Below are 17,732 nucleotides of genomic sequence, written 5' to 3' on the forward strand. Positions count from 1 at the left end.
TTTTTTAACCCCCCCCCCCCCCGGCCAGGGTGAAGAGCGTGGTAAGGGCCCGGGAAATTACACATGGTAAGTGATCAATCACTCAGTGTGATTGTTCATAACTGAAGCATAGTAAACTGTATTTATTATACTTCAGTTTATGAATGAACTAGCTGAATACCCGGCGTTGCCCGGTCTTCCTATCTTAACCTTTTGGGGAGGAAAATCATAGTAATATAAATATACCCATCTTTTATATAAGGGTGTAGGTAAGGGTTAATTTAACTGTCATATATTTTTATTTGGCATATAAGTAATATGTGTACCAGGTATTATTGAAATATCTCCAGGCGTACAGAAGTTATGTGGGAACATACATTTCCCATTGATTTGCATGGGACTTTAAACAAAAACCCCGACCCTCACAAATGGGGGTAGTTAAGGGATAAATTAACTATCCTATAGTTTAAGTGGACATATAAGTAACATGTGACCAAGTGTTATCGAAATATCTACAGCCGTTTGGAAGTTATGAAGTAACATGTATTTCCCATAGAGTTGAATGGGACTTTAAAGAAAAACCGCGACCATGGCAAATGGGGGTGGGTAAGGGTTAAACCACCTATCCTATGTTTGTTGCTGACATATAAGTAACATGTGTGCCAAGTTTCATGTTAATATCTTTAGCCGTTTGGACGTAATGCTGGAACATACATACACACACACATGTTGAGTTTTATATATATATAGAAGATAGGAGCCTCTGTCTCTAATGCCCCGTACACACCATCACTTTATGTGATGAAAAAAAACGAAATTTTCTGTGAAGTAAAAAATGACGTTTTTGAAACTTCAATTTTCAAAGACGAAGTTGCCTACACACCATCGTTTTTCTCACAATGTTCTAGCAAAGCGAGGTTACGTTCTCACCACTTTTTCCATTGAAGCTTGCTTCATAAGTAGCTTCTGGGCATGCGCGGGTGAAAAAACGTCGTTTTAAACGACGTTTTTTACTACACACGGTCAATTTCTGTGAAGTAAAAGTTGACGTTTTGAAAAACGACACATAAAATTGAAGCATGCTTCAATTTTTTTTGGTCGTTTTTTAGAAGACATAAAACAACGTTTTCCCCCACACACAGTCAATTAAAGTGACGTTTTTAAAAACGTCATTTTTTTTCATCACATAAAGTGATGGTGTGTACGCGCCATTATTCATCTGTTGTGCAGCTGAGGCTGCAGAGAAAGGAATTGAAGAATCTGTTTCCTCAATTCTTTTTTCTCTCTCAGAGGTGATGTCACGGGCCTGTTTAGATGTAAAAAATAATAGTATATTGTAAAAAATAAAATAAAAAAAATTATAATTTTTTTAAAATTTAAAACATAAAAAAAAAAAAAAAAAGGCTACTTTTACACAGCAATAGCCACATTTACAGTAAAACAAAACACACTGATTCACACTGTACAGGCCATAGCACCTATGTGAATGGGCCCCAAAAACTAATTTACACACAGAACTTTATTTATTAACTCAATACAGTTTTATCTGTTAGATCTAGTGGGAATTTCGTAAGTTATGTTATGTTTGTGTCCACTAATAATGATTTTAGTGTATTTTTTGTGAAAATATAGTTTTCTTATTTTCAGGAGTGGGTGTTTCAGGTAGGTTGTACGTGGCCCCATAATTTCTAACAGCAGCCCTCCCAGGCCCTGCATTCTGCACGTACCGCATAAGCTGGGTGATGAGATTAACAACGGGTGCCAGGCGAACAGTACTAATGGAAGTCTGGTATTTGTCAGGGCACAAACGCGGAAGCCTGGGGCTTCCATTGTATTCGCCTTGTGTGGTTCACACCTCAGGGCACACTTAAGGCCCACCAACCATCCTCAGCACCAGGCCCATGATGCTCTTAATCTGGCCCTGACTACACACATGTCCCAAGTTACAATGTTACTCAGGTCAAGTTAAACATTTACAGCAGAATTTGTATTGTAGCCATGGTTATGATGATTAGTGAATTTCTCTTATCTTGTTTCCTCCCTAGCCACACTCTGTACAAGCAATGGTTGCTGTATCTTGCACTGATGATTTCTAACAAGCATGGAAAAGCTGCATGCCATGTGTAATAAATGGCTCTATACTGTATCTGTAAAATAAACCAGCGGATTCAGATGCCCCGTTGGCCTCTGATGCAGGAAGGAAAACTTAGCAAGAGTCCAGCCACTATGCTTAAAGAATTCCCGATGTTGATATTCTATATACATACCTCCCAACTGTCCCTGATTTCGAGGGACTGTCCCTCATTAGGAAGAAAGTCCATCTGTCCCTCTTTCCACCTCATTTGTCCCTCATTTTGGTCTGATCTGCATAGTTTTATGTAAAATGCACTACTTATCTTCCCAGTGCTAAACTTTTCATCCAATTTATAAATTGCTGCATATGTAAATTCCAAAAGCCAATATAAAGGAACAGCAGTGGTAAAAAAATCAATCTTTTTTTTTTTTTTTTTGTATAATTCTCCTTTAAGGGGGTGTGGCAGGGTGTGTGTCCTATGCCTACATACATTTGCTAATAGGTGTTCCTCATTCCCATTTCAGAAAGTTGGGCGGTATGTATGAGGCTGAATTTGATGGGTGCTGGTGAGGGTGCATTCATGAGTGCTGGTAGGCTGCATTGATGGGCGCTGTTGAGGCTGCATTGATGGGCGCTGGTGAGGCTGCATTGATGGGCGATGGTGAGGCTGCATTGATGGGTGCTGGTAGGCTGCATTGATGAGCACTGGTGAGGCTGCATTGATGGGTGCTCAAAGGCTTTATTAATGGTATGGAGGAGTATGTGACCCGATCCCTTATGACAGTGCCTGGGCATAGCAATTTTAGTTTTTAGTACAACGGTAAAGGTAGCCCGCATATTTGCCTCATCGCAGATGTCTTTTATTGGGAGCCTACGTCCAGTGGTATTTTTTGTTCTTTCATTTCTCAATTCCTATTTTTTTTCATGTATTTTCAAGAGGGTGAGCTGGAACCCTATTGTGGCGAAGATGTCAACTCTTTTGACATTGGTGGAGAATGGCTCCTCCATGAATCGTACCAAGCCTCCATCCTTAAAGACGGTCATCCTTTAAGATAGATGTATTGAGCAGTTTTAGGACTTTAAAACAATTTGGAATGCTGAAGGGAATTGATACACCTGTACTACACACATGCTGAGGTTACTGCAGCTTAAACATGACTTTCAGAGTTTGAGAGGTGGCTTTTTTTTACAATTTACTCTAATGCCGCGTACACACGGTCATTTTTCGGCATGAAATAAAATGACATTTTTAAAAACGCATTAAAAATTATGGTGTGTGGGCTTCACATCGTTTTCCGTCTTCTGAAAAACGACAAAAAAAAATTCGAACATGCTTCAATTTTTTATGTCATTTTTGAAAATGTCGTTTTTTGTGTTGTAAAAAATTATCGTGTGTGGGCTAAAACAAAGTTTTAAATCCGCGCATGCCCAGAAGCAAGTTATGAGACGGGAGCGCTCGTTCAGGTAAAACTACCATTCATAATGGAGTAAGCACATTCATCACGCTGTAACAGACAAAAAAGCGCGAATCGTCTTTTACTAACAAGTAACCAGCTAAAGCAGCCCAAAGGCGAATAGAACTTCCCCTTTAGAGTGCCGTCGTACGTGTTGTACGTCACCGCGCTTTGTTCATCATTTTTCAAAAACGATGGTGTGTGGGCAACGTCGTTTTTTATGATGAAGTTGGAAAAACTTTTTTTCATGATGGAAAATGTCATTTTCTTTCATGACAAAAAGTGATCGTGTGTACGGGGCATGACAGATAACCACAATGGGGTTCTAGCTTTTCAGAGGGAGGTAAATACATCCCTGGCTGTGAAAAGAACTCCAAGACCAGAGCATCCAGAAACTGGAGCAGCTGTGCATGGCAACCAATCAGCTTCTAGCTTAAATTTTAAAGCCTCACTGAACAAGCTAAAGCATGAAGGTGATTGGTTTCTATGCACAGCTACTATTTCTCACAAGATGGTTTTCAATTAAGCTGTATATGCTGGGGCTGACAACTAAGACCAAACTGGAACTTATTCAGTGTGTCAGTGTAGAGTGCAAAGATGATGGGCAAACTGCAATAACCCATAGTTACCTTTTAGATCAACTTGCTATAGGAAAATGAACTTTGTCTCGCGTCACTAATGATTACATGGTTATAGAATAAGCGTTACAATCCTCTATGCATGAGGCCTGCAAATTGATCAGATACAAATAGCTGTTGTGAGTTTTATAGTCTTCAGAGTTTTTGTAGTAACTGTATCGGAAACCGCCTTTCCCACTATTGCATAGTTACACTGCAAGGTCAACAGCAGGATCATGATGAGACGACAATGTGTAATGTGAACACAGACAATTGTGCTGTACATACAGAATCCGTCACTAACTGTCACAATTAGTTATATCTTCTGATCAATGGGTTGGCATTGACCCTATCATAATGCTATTCTTTGCACAGACCTTTTTGATGTGCAACACCTTGCTATATACTCTATGTATCATTTGAATCTCCTTACTTAAAGTTGAACTACACTGGATCTGAGCACCGCAAACCAAAAACTTTTTTAATTCACTTTTCACATTCAAAGCATACTCACCCATCGATCCATGTCTTCATGCTTTATTTTGCTGAGAAACCACTTTGAAAAACATCCCCAACCTTTTTCTGGCCGTGGCCACTTTGAGTAAGGGCAGCTTATACATGTAGCATTTACTTCCTGGAATCCATTTGCCCTTAGCTCAGGAGGGTGTGCTTGACTGAGAAAAACCTGCCTCCCCTCCTGAAGACTCCTGAAATGTATGACATAATTTGAAGTATTGGGCTTGTACAAAACACAAAGATACAGAAAAGAGGCACATTCCCCAAAAAGTCGATAATTAGAAAGGCAAAGTATCCCTGAATCTCCCGGTGAGGAAGACAAGGGCATGTAGGGAATTTTTAGCATGCCTAACAATGAACGCCACAAAAAATGCAATATAAAAACAGCAATATTTATTAGACACAATTAAAATCTAAGGGCCAGATTCACAAAGAGATACGACGGTGTATCTACAGATACACCATCGTATCTCTGACTTACACTGGTCCTATCTATGCGCCTGATTCATAGAATCAGTTATGCATAGATAGGGCTTAGATCCGACAGTGTTACAATGTGTTACACTGTCGGATCTTATTTTCGATTTAAAAATGGCGCCGGGGGCGTTCCCGCTGATTTACCTTGAATAATATGTAAATCAGCGAGATACGCAAATTCACGAAAGTACGCGGACCCGACGCAGTCTTCTTACGACGTTTCCGTAGCGGCTTTCCCGTCATATACTTACCCCTGCTTTTATCAGGCGCAGCCAATGTTAAGTATAGCCGGCGTTCCCGCGTCGAATTTGAATTTTCTAACGTCGTTTGCGTACGCCGATTCACAAACACGCGCGTCGCAAGTCACGCTCACGTCGAAATCACTGACGTCCTAGTGACGTCAGTGGGAGCAATGCACGCCGGGAAATTCCCCGGACGGCGCATGCGCATTTAAATCGGCGCGGGAACACGCCTGATTTAAATAGTACACTCCCCCTAGCCGCGGAATTTGAATTCCGCCGGGGGATTTAGGATCCGCCGCCGCAAGTTTGGAGGTAAGTGGTTTGTGAATTAGCCACTTGCCTCTCAAACTTGCGGGAGCGGATCTTAAATCACGTAGATCGAGCGGATCTATAGATCCGCTGATCTACGTGAATCTGGCCCTAAGAGTACAGTCTAAAATCACGTGATACATGCTGCCAAATGTGTCATACAAACATCAGAGCAGTAGCGATAATGGGATTGACATGTTTTTCCCAGATAAAGGGCTTCCTGAGGATCCCCTTCGTGTTCACAAGATATTGACCCAAAAAAGTGAATACAGCAAAAGCTGATAAAAAAGACTGTCCAACAGTACTATACCAACATGGTGTTATCGAGAATGGTAATGGTCCTCCTTAACAAGAGAAGGTAGCCAAGTTTGGACCCAGTAGGTCAGAGTAGCAAAGAGAAAAAAGATGGTAGCCAAAACTTTAAATTTAACCCAAAGCAGCCATTCCATGGGTCACAAAAAACTCCAGCCCTGTATTCAGCCAGTAACACTATAAGTACCACCGGATTGGCCTTACATGTTAAAATGGCGACACCAGGCTCTTATGACATCATTTGCATAGGCATGGAAAACAGGAAGTAACCGATTTGTAAAAAAAGTTTAAAACAAGAAAATATGATATACTTTCCTGTCTATTTACTAATGCTAGCAGTATAAGGATTAAAAACAGTCAATGTTGGCCCCACCTGCCTTAGTAAGAGTAAATGGAGTGTTCTTGCGACCCTTTAAGATTGCAAATGGCACACGACAGGGAGTGTGAGTGAAGTTTCCGCTTTAAATTGGCCATAGATGGGGAGAATTTTGAATGGAAATTTCTAGGAAAAGAAGAAGGTTCTAAGAAAGTGTATTTGATTTTCTAATCCATAATGGGTCAAATAATGTTTGTTTTTTTTAAAGCAGTGTGGAGAAAAATAAAAAAAATTGTTCTAAATTCTATCTATCTATGGCCAGCTTTACATTAGTTTTCATTTAACTTGACTGTTTCTAGATTTCTTCCATGAATACCTGAATTTACAGTTGTTAGGTTGTCTTTTTCTCCACGTTTTGGGCATTAGTTATATACAGTATAATCAATTCAAAGCATGTAGCAAAACCTGTTGAAACAGGAGACAGCATAACATGCTATGCTATTATCTGTGGGGACATAGATAATTATTTAAATTGGCAAAGAGACTTGTAGTTAAAGTGCTCCTAGTATAATATATGTATATATATTTTGTTAGGGACATGCATGTTAAGCAATGCAAGAATAACAGGTATGTTTTACCTCTCACAGAGGACACAGTACTTTCCCTCACAATACCTCCATCTGTTTTTCTTTCTAGAAGGATGGCACCATGTGTAGGGACTATTCTGGGTCATGTGCATGTGCCACTGGTGCTAGGATGAATGTTTCCCCTTCCCACCGTTTCTGCAGCCCCGACCATCGGTGTTTACTCTGTCCGTTGCATGATGCACTTATTCCTCATTTGTCAGCCTCTCAAGTCCCTCCTCCCAGTTTTGTCACTCCTCCCTGAGGAAGTCGTAAGGAGTGACGAAACTGGTAGGAGGGACCTGAGAGGCTGACGAATGCGGAACAAGGAAGGGACAGATAGAGTGCAATGGACAGAGTGAGCACTGACAGCCAGGGCTGCAGAACCGGTGGGAAGGTTCTGCACACTAGTGGCACATGCAATATACACATTAAATCTTTTAAAAATGATGAAGCACTATTGAAAAGTCTGATTTCTACATGTTATTAAGGTAATTGGAGTTCACAAGCGGCTACTAAGGAGGAAAGATACTAAGAGGAAAGTTCCAGAGGATTAACCATTTACAAAGGCACATTTTTAAAGCATACAAGGTGAGGGCACACCCGATGGAGGGAGCACAGGATTTTGATAACATGCACAGAGGTGAATGATTGTGAAGAGATCGTTTCATCTATACATTTGTTTTTCAACATTGAGAAAGTGGACTGGCTCGTTCACATATACTTGATCTATTTATGAGGACACATTATGGACTTCATTTTATTTAATTTTATTCCATATTTATCACTTTGCACTTTATTTGTTCACATTTGTTTGCACTGCTTATATCCCTTATAGCAGGGCTCAAAATTTCAAGCCCTGAGCTACTAGCCAGGCCTCAAGAGTTACTCGCCACCAGTTGTCCCACCTAATTCATACACTGCTCCACGCCTAATTGCGCCCCTAAACACGCCCTCGTAGATTATCTCATGGAATGACACTGTTAAATGTTTTATGCAGAATCAAGTTACACAATTAAATATTACCAAAAACAACTTTAACAAAATGGGACAGGGCACTGGGGGCAGACCAGAGGGACAGGGCACTGGGAGCAGACCAGAGGGACAGGGCACTAGAACTGGATCTGTTCCCCATTCTCTTGCTGTCTCCTCTGCAACTCCCATCCATCCATCCTCTTTCTCCCTCTGCTATTCATCTCATCATCAGGAGCCTGTGTGTGCGGCTCCACGCTTGCATGTCCCCACTTCCCCCTTTTATTCAGGCTGGCAGTGAGGAGAGGAGCTGCAGCACAGCGGGAGGGAGTACAATCCAGCGCCGAGATCCACACAACTGCACAGCCGTTGACACCTTAGCACAGCGCACATTGACACCACACAGCACACATTGAGACCAGTCTTCTCACAGTGCTCAGGCTGAACTGCTGGACACCTACATAGAGCACAAGGAGAAGAAAACTGCACAAACTGGAAGGCTGCCACTCTCATTTCAGTGAGCACTGCACTGCCTACCTGGGACACCCAGAGTGGTAATTTTCGCAATCCTCCACCTGACTCATTACTTCCTGCTCCCTGCTCTCCAGCTACATTGGTCAGGGGGAGGCAGGCAGGCTCAGAGAGGTCATACTATTAGGTCCCATGGCTTAATGAGAATTGTAAGGAGAGCACCTGTGTACGGCTCACCAGACTACTTTTCCCGAGCATGCACCTTTCCTCTTCGGCCACCAATCGCATCGGGGCTCCAAGTGTAGGCACAGATTGAAGAGACATTGGTCATGCAGCCCTGTCATCACTCGCCCCCAGCTTAAATCCACTCGCCAAATGCTAGCAATTTGAGCACAGTGCAAGCTTTTTGCTGCAGGAGAATGTGAAGCAATTAATTGTATCTGGGTTGAGGAGGAGAGCAATGGGAGCGTATAGGGTAGGGATAAAGGCAAGGAGGACCAACAGACATGAATGTTCCTATAGCTGTAGCTTACTGTCAAATAGGCTCCAGCGATGTGGGGGAAATGATGATAAGGTCTCTGGCAATTTCTGGTGCCAGTTATAATATGGATAATTGTGGGAAAGGCACAAAATCAGCGAGGCAGAATGTTACCAGGGGCAGCTCACAGAGGAGTGGAGGGAGCACCTGCCCTACTCCACCAGATGGCAGAGCTCCACGAGTGCAGGCCACACTGTTATCAGCTGTGTTGACCTTTTTTAACACCTGTACTGCAGACCACACCTTAACCCCTTGGTGCCTGGTCCTTAGCGCATAGGGGCTACATATTTGCGTGAATTGCTACCAGTACACCTGTGTGAGAGCATGCGCAATGCACACTCCTGATTGCTCCCTGCGATTGGGAGTTTTTGGATCACGTGTCCACCATGACAGCCAATCACGGCGGTCACATGATCTTAAGCCCTGCCTTTCAGGATCATAAACCTTTTAAAGGGATGGGAGGCGAAGGTACCAAGAGGTAATTATTTGCAGTATCTGTCACTGGGGTCTCAAGCATGGTAAAAAGATTAGGCATTTGGGTAGCACATGTATAAAGAGACATATGCATATTTACCATGCAGCTTGGTGAAAGCAGCAGCTGCATGCTAGTGGTTGACAGATTGACACTCCTCTTCCTCCTTCCAGCTCTGTTGCACCCCTCCCCTCATTTTACAAGATTCCCTATCAGCAGCCTCAAGCTACCACATTAAGGGAAGTCAGAGGTTTACCTTACGGCACTTTCAGGTCAACATAAGGCCACACAGAGTGAGGGCAAATGTAGGCTACAACCATGCTCTGACTCTTAGGCCCCGTACACACGAGAGGATCTATCCGCTGGAATTTATCCGCGGACCGGTTTCAGCGGATAGATCCCCTGGTGTGTACGATCCAGCGGATATTTATCCGCGGATATTTTTCGGGCCGATGGATTAACATGCTAAGAAATCGATCCGCTGGAATCCAGTCCAACGGATTGATCCGCTGGTCTGTACAGACTCACCGGATCAATCCGTCCGAATCCATCCCTCGCATGCATCGTAATGATTCGACGCATGCGTGGAAGTCCTTATATCACAGCGTCGCGCACATCGCCGCGTCATCATCGCGGTGACGGCGCGACACGTCACCGCGGAGGGAATTCCGCAGGGATTTTGATCTCATGGTTAGTACAACCATGAGATCAAAATCCGCCAGAGGATTTATCCGCGAAAACGGACCTCCGGACCGTTTCCACGGATCGATCCTCTCGTGTGTACTAGGCCTAAGGGAACATGAGCCACACTAAGGCAGAGATCATGTCAGCTCTGCAGGGGCAGGTCCAGAGGTGGCTAACCCCAAACAATCTTTTGCCAGGAAAGGTCACGACATGCCGTCTGCCATTCTGCAGTAAAATTTAATGTATATGCCTCGCCTGGCACATATCCTCAACATGGTGGTGTAGCGTTTTCTAGTTAGGGACCCTGGCTTACAACCTGGAAGAGTCTGTAACCATCTCAGGGGGTCATACCCAGTCAGAATTTGCCTGGTTGAAATTTAGCATGAATCTGCCCTCAAACCACCTGATATGTGATATGTCCAACTAGTGGAACTCTACCTTGGCCACTTCTCTAGCTCAGCACAGACAGTGCTGACAGGGGAATCCCTCCTGCCTAGCAATTGCCTGCTCCCAGCGGTGGCAGGCAGGTGAAGCCGCCCCCGTCGGGTGAAGGCAGTGTTTTTACTAGTGGCTATAGCAGCGGCTAGTGATAATCGCAAGAGAATCCGGCATGTTGGTTGTACTAAGGTTGATTGGTCAATTAACTTAGTACATTTAGCCTGCCCATTAACGGTCCAAATCTTGGCCTGTTCTTGCTGAACCGGCCAAGATTCAAACCGTGTATGGCCATCTTAAGCCTGTGACTTGTTTTCTAATACTCAGTTCTCTTCTACTTCAAAAGGATTTGGATTCAGCATCCAGGATATTATTAAGCCTGCATGTATTTTGGAAGCTGCGCCCAATAAAGAGGAAGAGCAAGCAAGAGGAAAAGGGACTAGTCATTATTATTGCTTATGGGCTCTCTGCAACTGATCTATCGCATCAATAATAATGGAAAATTTGAGCTTTGCTTGCCTTTATTTCAACAGCTTTTTTTTTTTATCTCTGATAAGCTGCTGCATTGACTTCTGCAATAGGCTATTTTCAGTGTTTGAGAAAAAAATCACTGGTAACTCACCTAAATGCATGAAAAAAAGCATCTAAAACGCACCGCATAGATGTGAACTGTACCATAATGATGTCTGCAAACAATATTGCAGGCATCACCGATAAACACGTTGTAATGATAATTATTGTAACAACATATGTAAACTGATTGTTTCATGTGCCAACTGTGTGCTTTGAGTTAGGCCCCTTTCACACGGTCGGACCGTTCAGGTCCACCTGTCTGTTTTGCCGGCGAACCTGAACGGATGCTCCATGCAAGCCTATGGAGCGTCGGATGTAAGCGGAGACATGTCCGCTGACATCCGACACGATCTGCCAAAATCAGACGCATGGCGATACGTCGCCATCCGTCCATGGCGGATCGGATCGGGTGAGATCTGATGAAAATGAACATGCTGTCCATTTTCATCAGATCTCTCCATAGGAGACAGCGGCGCTGCACAAGCCCCTCCCCGCTCAGTGAGCAGAGAGGGACTTGTCATCCGCTGGCTCAGTGGAGATCTCCCGCTGAGCTGGCGGATTCCGTAGCGACGGAGTCCGCCTCGTGTGAATGAGACCTTACATGTGACATCAGTTAAAACAATGTTACAATTAACAATTAAAAATCTTAAAAAATGTTAATTGATTGTGCTCCTTTTTAACTCTTTCTAAATTCTTAATTAACCCTAATCAGTCCTAATTAGCTCATTCCTCATTAGCTATTTAATATTTCCGATTTTTATAATTTAACATACTTTTTGTTTTCCTTTCTTTTGTTTCATCTATTTTTCGCGTAAAAAAAAAAAGTAAAAAAAAAGCACCTTTATGTCATTTGTAAAGATCTTTGTCATGCTTTGTACCAGAAACATAACTTTTGTTTTGTTATCACGACAAAAAATAAAGAATAAAATATTAATATTTTATCTGCAGGAACACTGTTTAAACCCCCTCCAAATAAAATTATAAGTGTATTACTCTGTAATGGCAAAATTATTGCTGATCCAATAGGCCCATTGAAGAGACGAAGGGGTTAAACATTTTCTGCCCAGGCTTAGAAATTTAAGAAATGAGAATCCTTGTCTAACTGGTAGTAGACCTTACCACATTTCCTGTAGATACTCATCACACTGATTAAGGGGGATTTTAGACTTTACCTACAAGACACTTTCGTTTCTCTATGAATCCTTGCTGTAACAATGCTAACAAACAATAGTACAGAGGCAGAGACTATAGGAAGATATCAACTCACTATTTCTGCCTAGATGAACATATTTTTCGCACTATAATAAAACACTTTCAGTCGTATATTTAACAGACTAATAGGGAGTAAATAGGAGTAAATTTAAAAAAATGAATGTTTAGTGGTTACATACAGTTTAAGCTGTCTGTTGATTTTGCTGAATCAGCAGGTGACCATACTGTCCGGACAGATCGAGTTCTACGGAGGTACGTCAATGTGTAAAGAGGCATTTGACACAACAAAGATGGACTCATGTCTATACTTACCTGAAATGGAATTGCACAGAGCGGCCCCAAACATCTTCTTTTCGTGTCCCCTGCCCGAGCTCCTGGCCCCTCTCCTCTGTCCAGTGCCCCCATGGGAAGCCGCTTCCCACAGGGGCACCCATGTGTGCTCGCACCCGAGCCACGCTGCTGCGTCCATTGACACAGACAGTGGGACTCGGCCCTGCCCCCATCTTCCTCGTCACTGGCTTTGATTGACAGGACTGGGAGCCAATGGCTCTCAATGCCCCAGCAAAACCCGGAAGTGAGGGGAGAGAAGAGCTGCAGATGTGCACGGGGCTGGATTGAATGAGGACTCAGGTAAGTAAAAGTGTTGGGGGCGTGAGGGAGGATGCTGACACCTAAATATTTTTTACCTTAATGCAAGGAATGCATTAAGGTAAAAAAAATGTATTCTTTACAACCACTTTAAATTTCTCAAGTGATGGTATATCTCTCCATTTGGTTAGATTTATGTTTTTGATTGCTTCCTGGGATAGGTTTATAGTTTTGGAACTCTTGTTTCTCCTAGCAGGGTATGGTGCATAGGCATGTGCAGGGGGTGAGCAGTGTGCCTGAGGGCACCCTAATCACCCCCGTGCGCCAGGAAAACATAAGGCAGCACAGCAGACCCTCCTGTGCCAGGCCCGGGTCCTATCAGTTCAAAAGGGGGGCCTGGGCACTTGTTCCAATACTCTTTTTCCCCTCCCTGAAGCACTGCCAGCTTCTCCTCATCTTCCTCCCTCTAGGTGCACTGCAAGGGGATCGAGGGGAAGGGGCTGGTAAGTGTCATTTATAAGTGTAAGTGTAGCTATATGTTGCTAAATGTTGTACCTTCATTAAATGTAACCATATTTCTACACTAATGCCTTGTACACATGATCGGAATTTCCGATGAAAAAAGTCAGATAGAATTGTTTGCCTCATCTGACTTTTTTCCGTCGGAGTTTATAAATAGAACATTTTTTATTTTTTTCCGATGGAAATCCTATTGGAAATTCCGATCGTCTGTGTGGAACTCTGACGGAGAAAAAAAACAATGCATGCTCTGAAAAAAACAATGCATGCTCAGAATCAAGTCAACGCATGCTCAGAAGCATTGAACTTAATTTTTCTCGGCTCGTCATAGTGTTTTACGTCACCGCGTTTTGGACGGTCGGAATTTGGTCTGACAGTGTGAATGCGAGACAGCTTGAACGGAATTCCGACGGAAAATTCCATCGGATTTTATCCCATCGGAAATTCCGATCGTGTGTACAGGGCATTACAGGGGCCTCTCTTCTCTTTTATACTCAGTTGTGACATGACGCTACTTGTATATCTAGACATCGCCTGTATATCAAGTCAAAAGTTATTAAAAATGTTTGCTTGTCTTTAAAAACGCTCTCAAACCAAGTTACTCTCAAACCAAGGTTTTACTGTATTACCTCTATCTGTAGTTGGTCTTAATGTGGATTCATGAACATTTGGAGATGCTTTTGGATCCTTTTTCCAGCTCTTTGCACCTCTACAATTCTTCTTTTACTGGTCCTTCCATTTTTCTTATTGTAGGAAATGGTTCTTCCTGGAGAAAAGCAGACTTTCAATAACCAAGAAGCAAAATGTGTCAAGAAATGTTCTACCAAGCAGAAAGATTGTGGCCTTTCCAGAGAATACTCTTTAGAAGGGCCTTTCATGAGAGTGGGCAATATTTTTAATGGAATTTAGGAATGGCTAGAAACTACAATAAAAGATGGTTAAGATTATATTAAGGATTGTGAACTACTTTTTCTGTTGCTGGAAGCAAAATGTACAGCCAATGAATTACTGAGCTTCAGAGTGACCTACATTCTCAAAAGCAGCAAAAAACAAGAAATAGATGCTTAGGCTGGAAAGGGACAATTTTAAACACCAGCTTTTAAAGGTAGTAAGATGACTAATTTCTCTCTGATCTGAGGTAAACCTTACAGTAATTAGGCACTAATACACCACTGTCTGATTCACATCCGGGTGTTCCCTATTCAAAGTATTCAAAGCGTACAGAAAGAATTGGAGGGATGTTTTAGGTACACATATACTGACCACATGTTTTTAAATGAAAGCATCATTTTATTAATATATACTGTATGCAGAGCTTTTTTTTCTCAGAAAATAGGTGCAGGAACTCAACCACGACCCCGTTCAGATTTCACAAACAGTAGAAGGGTCTTAAAGGAGCATTAAATACCAGGATTGCATTACATACAGAGTGCAGAGTTCAGGGGGTTACACACAGAGTGCAGAGCTCAGGGGGGTTACACACAGAGTGCAGAGCTGTCACTTGTAAACAGGCCCGGACTGGGACAAAAAATAGGCCCGGGCATTTTAGACTGAGCAGCCCGGGGGGGGGGGGGGGGGGCACGCGGCGGGGGTTAATGATGGGATGCCCGCACAGAGAGAGAGAGACTGCTCCACATTTGTGGCACAGAGAGAGAAATCACTCCACATTGCTGGAACAGAGAGAAATCGTTCGACATTTCCCATTGTTGTACTGAAGTCAGTATAACCAGTCTGCACATTGATAGATTGAAATGCTGCCAGTTCAGCAGAAATTTCAATCTATTTATGATGGCCTAAGTCCACCAGTCTCTGAGTTTAATAATATCCTCAAATCTTCTGAAAGGGGTTCTCAACTTAGGTTTAGAAATTCACTTTGAACTCCACCTTATTTCCAGAACTCTCATTATGTATTAGATGTGCAAAGAATAAGGTGAGAGAACATCTAATACCTATAAAGAATAATGAAAATAAGGTGGAGTACAAAGTGAAATATCTGGAGGGACTGGCTGAGGTTAAAACAGGCAGGGAGGAAATTAGGCATCACCTCCTCACTGTCTGTCAAATGCCTCTGAAAAGTGACATGAGAATTGATAACTTTTCAGTGGAGTATCTGTGAGTGCAAGCCTTTTGGCTCACACTGGTGCTCAACATTTTTTTGGGGGGAAGCAATCAAACTGAACAAAAACATCAAATGCAGCCACTGTGCCCCATTATATGCAGCCACTGTGCCCCATTATATGCAGCCACTGTGCCCCATTAAATGCAGCCACTGTGCCCCATTATATGCAGCCACTGTGCCCCATTATATGCAGCCACTGTGCCCCATTATATTCAGCCACTGTGCCCCATTATATGCAGCCACTGTGCCCCATTAAATGCAGCCACTGTGCCCCATCAAATGCAGCCACTGTGCCCCATTAAATGCAGCCACTGTGCCCCATCAAATGCAGCCGTTGTGCCCCATCAAATGCAGCCACTGTGCCCCATCAAATGCAGCCACTGTGCCCCATCAAATGCAGCCACTGTGCTACATCAAATGCAGCCACTGTGCTACATCAAATGCACTCGCTGTCTGACCGACACTTACCCCATCTTAGTGGCCGGTCAGGCATGAATCTATCCATTTTACATATGGGGGTGGCATAATGGAGGGGGCAGTGCCCGTGTGCCCTTAATGGACAGGCCGCCACTGTGGCGGTTTTCCATAGCCCCAGTCCCTCAGACTTCTAATTAGAAATTGTGCATTTTTGCTGCATTTTTTGGAATTGCACCACAGATGCGGCATGCAGGACTTTTTGTGCACTTTCAGGACATGCAGCAAAAATGTACAACCTAATAGAAGTCTATGGGACTGGAGGGTAACATGCCAGAACACCAGCACTGCAGCTAAACTGCAGCTTGCCAGTGTGAACCCACATGATAACATCTAGGAGGGCAAGAAACTGTCACAGGCTGCTGTAATATAACACTTAATATGCAGAGAGGGGGAGAGAGAGCAGGAAGGGAGGGAGGAGAAGCTTACTTATTGTCACTTACTTGGATGGGACATAATGGACAGTCCCAGGAGGGGCTCACTTGTTTTTTTTTCTAAGGCTGTGGATGCCGAGCTGACTGCTTTGTTTTAACTTTCCCGCCCACAAATCTTCTTCACAGACAACACAGGACTGCCAGGAGTGTGGGCAGGGAAAGAAAGAGCAGCTCCACCCAGCCTCTGATAGAGCTCTGTGTGGAGGAGGGAGGGGCTGGGCATATCTAAGGCCCCATGCACACGAGACGCTGGTAAACTCGAGTTCAGAGGCATTTGGGTATTTTGTTCAACTGCCCCTGAACACATTTAATGTTATCCTATGTGTCCATGCACACATTCGGGTTTTTTTTTTGCGTTTTAAAGCAGTTGGGTTTAGGCTCGTTTTTTCAGAATCAACATTTTGGGTTCAGACACAAATGTTTTCGCGTTTCAGACGCAAATCGCGGCAAATCGCTGCTAAACACGGCAAAACGCGGTACCGGCGTTTTGCCGCAAAAACGTTTATAGGCGTTTTTAAAGGTGACCTATTTTTTTACATTAGAAATCTCAAATATTATGCCAAATTATGAAAAACCATAAAAAAAAAAAAACATTAAAAAATGTAATTGCTTGCATTGCAGACAATCCACAACTTGTGGCAGGTGACGTGGCCAGGTGATTTGGCAAGTGGATAATCCACTTGTGGCAGGTGACGTGACAAGTGGACAATCCAAAACTTGTGGCAGGTGTCGTGGTCAGGTGACGTGGCAAGTGGACAATCTACAACTTGTGGCAGGTGACATGGCCAGTTGACGTGACAGGTGACGTGGCCAGGTGATGTGGCAGGTGATGTGGCAGGTGACATGGCCAGTTGACGTGGCAGGTGACGTGGCCAGGTGATGTGGCAGGTGACGTGGCCAGGTGACGTGGCCAGTGGACAATCCACAACTTGTGGCAGGTGGCGTGGCCAGGTGACATGGCAGATGACGTGGCAAGTGGACAATACACAACTTGAGGCAGGTGACGTGGCAAGTGGACAATCCATAACTTGTGGCAGGTGACGTGGCCAGTTGACGTGGCAGGTGACGTGGCCAGTGGACATTCCACAACTTGTGGCAGGTGACGTGGCAGGTGACGTGGCCAGGTGACGTGGCAGGTGACGTGGCCAGGTGACGTGGCAGGTGACGTGGCCAGGTGACATGGCAGGTGACGTGGCCAGGTGACATGGCAAGTGGACAATCCACAACTTGTGGCAGGTGACGTGGCCAGTGGACAATCCACAACTTGTGACAGGTGGCGTGGCCAGGTGACATGGCAGATGACGTGGCAAGTGGACAATACA

The 17,732-nt window shown here is 43.7% G+C and overlaps 1 long non-coding RNA gene across 1 annotated transcript; it reads left to right on the forward strand.

Annotated features, from left to right (window-relative positions):
• The first annotated feature begins 7,274 nt into the window (after positions 1 to 7,274).
• On the forward strand, positions 7,275 to 14,324 carry LOC120935441. Its single transcript, XR_005748488.1, has 3 exons — positions 7,275 to 7,510; positions 13,335 to 13,367; positions 14,137 to 14,324. It is a non-coding gene; the product is annotated as an uncharacterized LOC120935441 (long non-coding RNA).
• The last annotated feature ends 3,408 nt before the right edge of the window (positions 14,325 to 17,732 follow it).

The sequence above is a fragment of the Rana temporaria genome, chromosome 4 (assembly GCF_905171775.1).
Source record: "Rana temporaria chromosome 4, aRanTem1.1, whole genome shotgun sequence".
Taxonomy (NCBI): domain Eukaryota; kingdom Metazoa; phylum Chordata; class Amphibia; order Anura; family Ranidae; genus Rana; species Rana temporaria.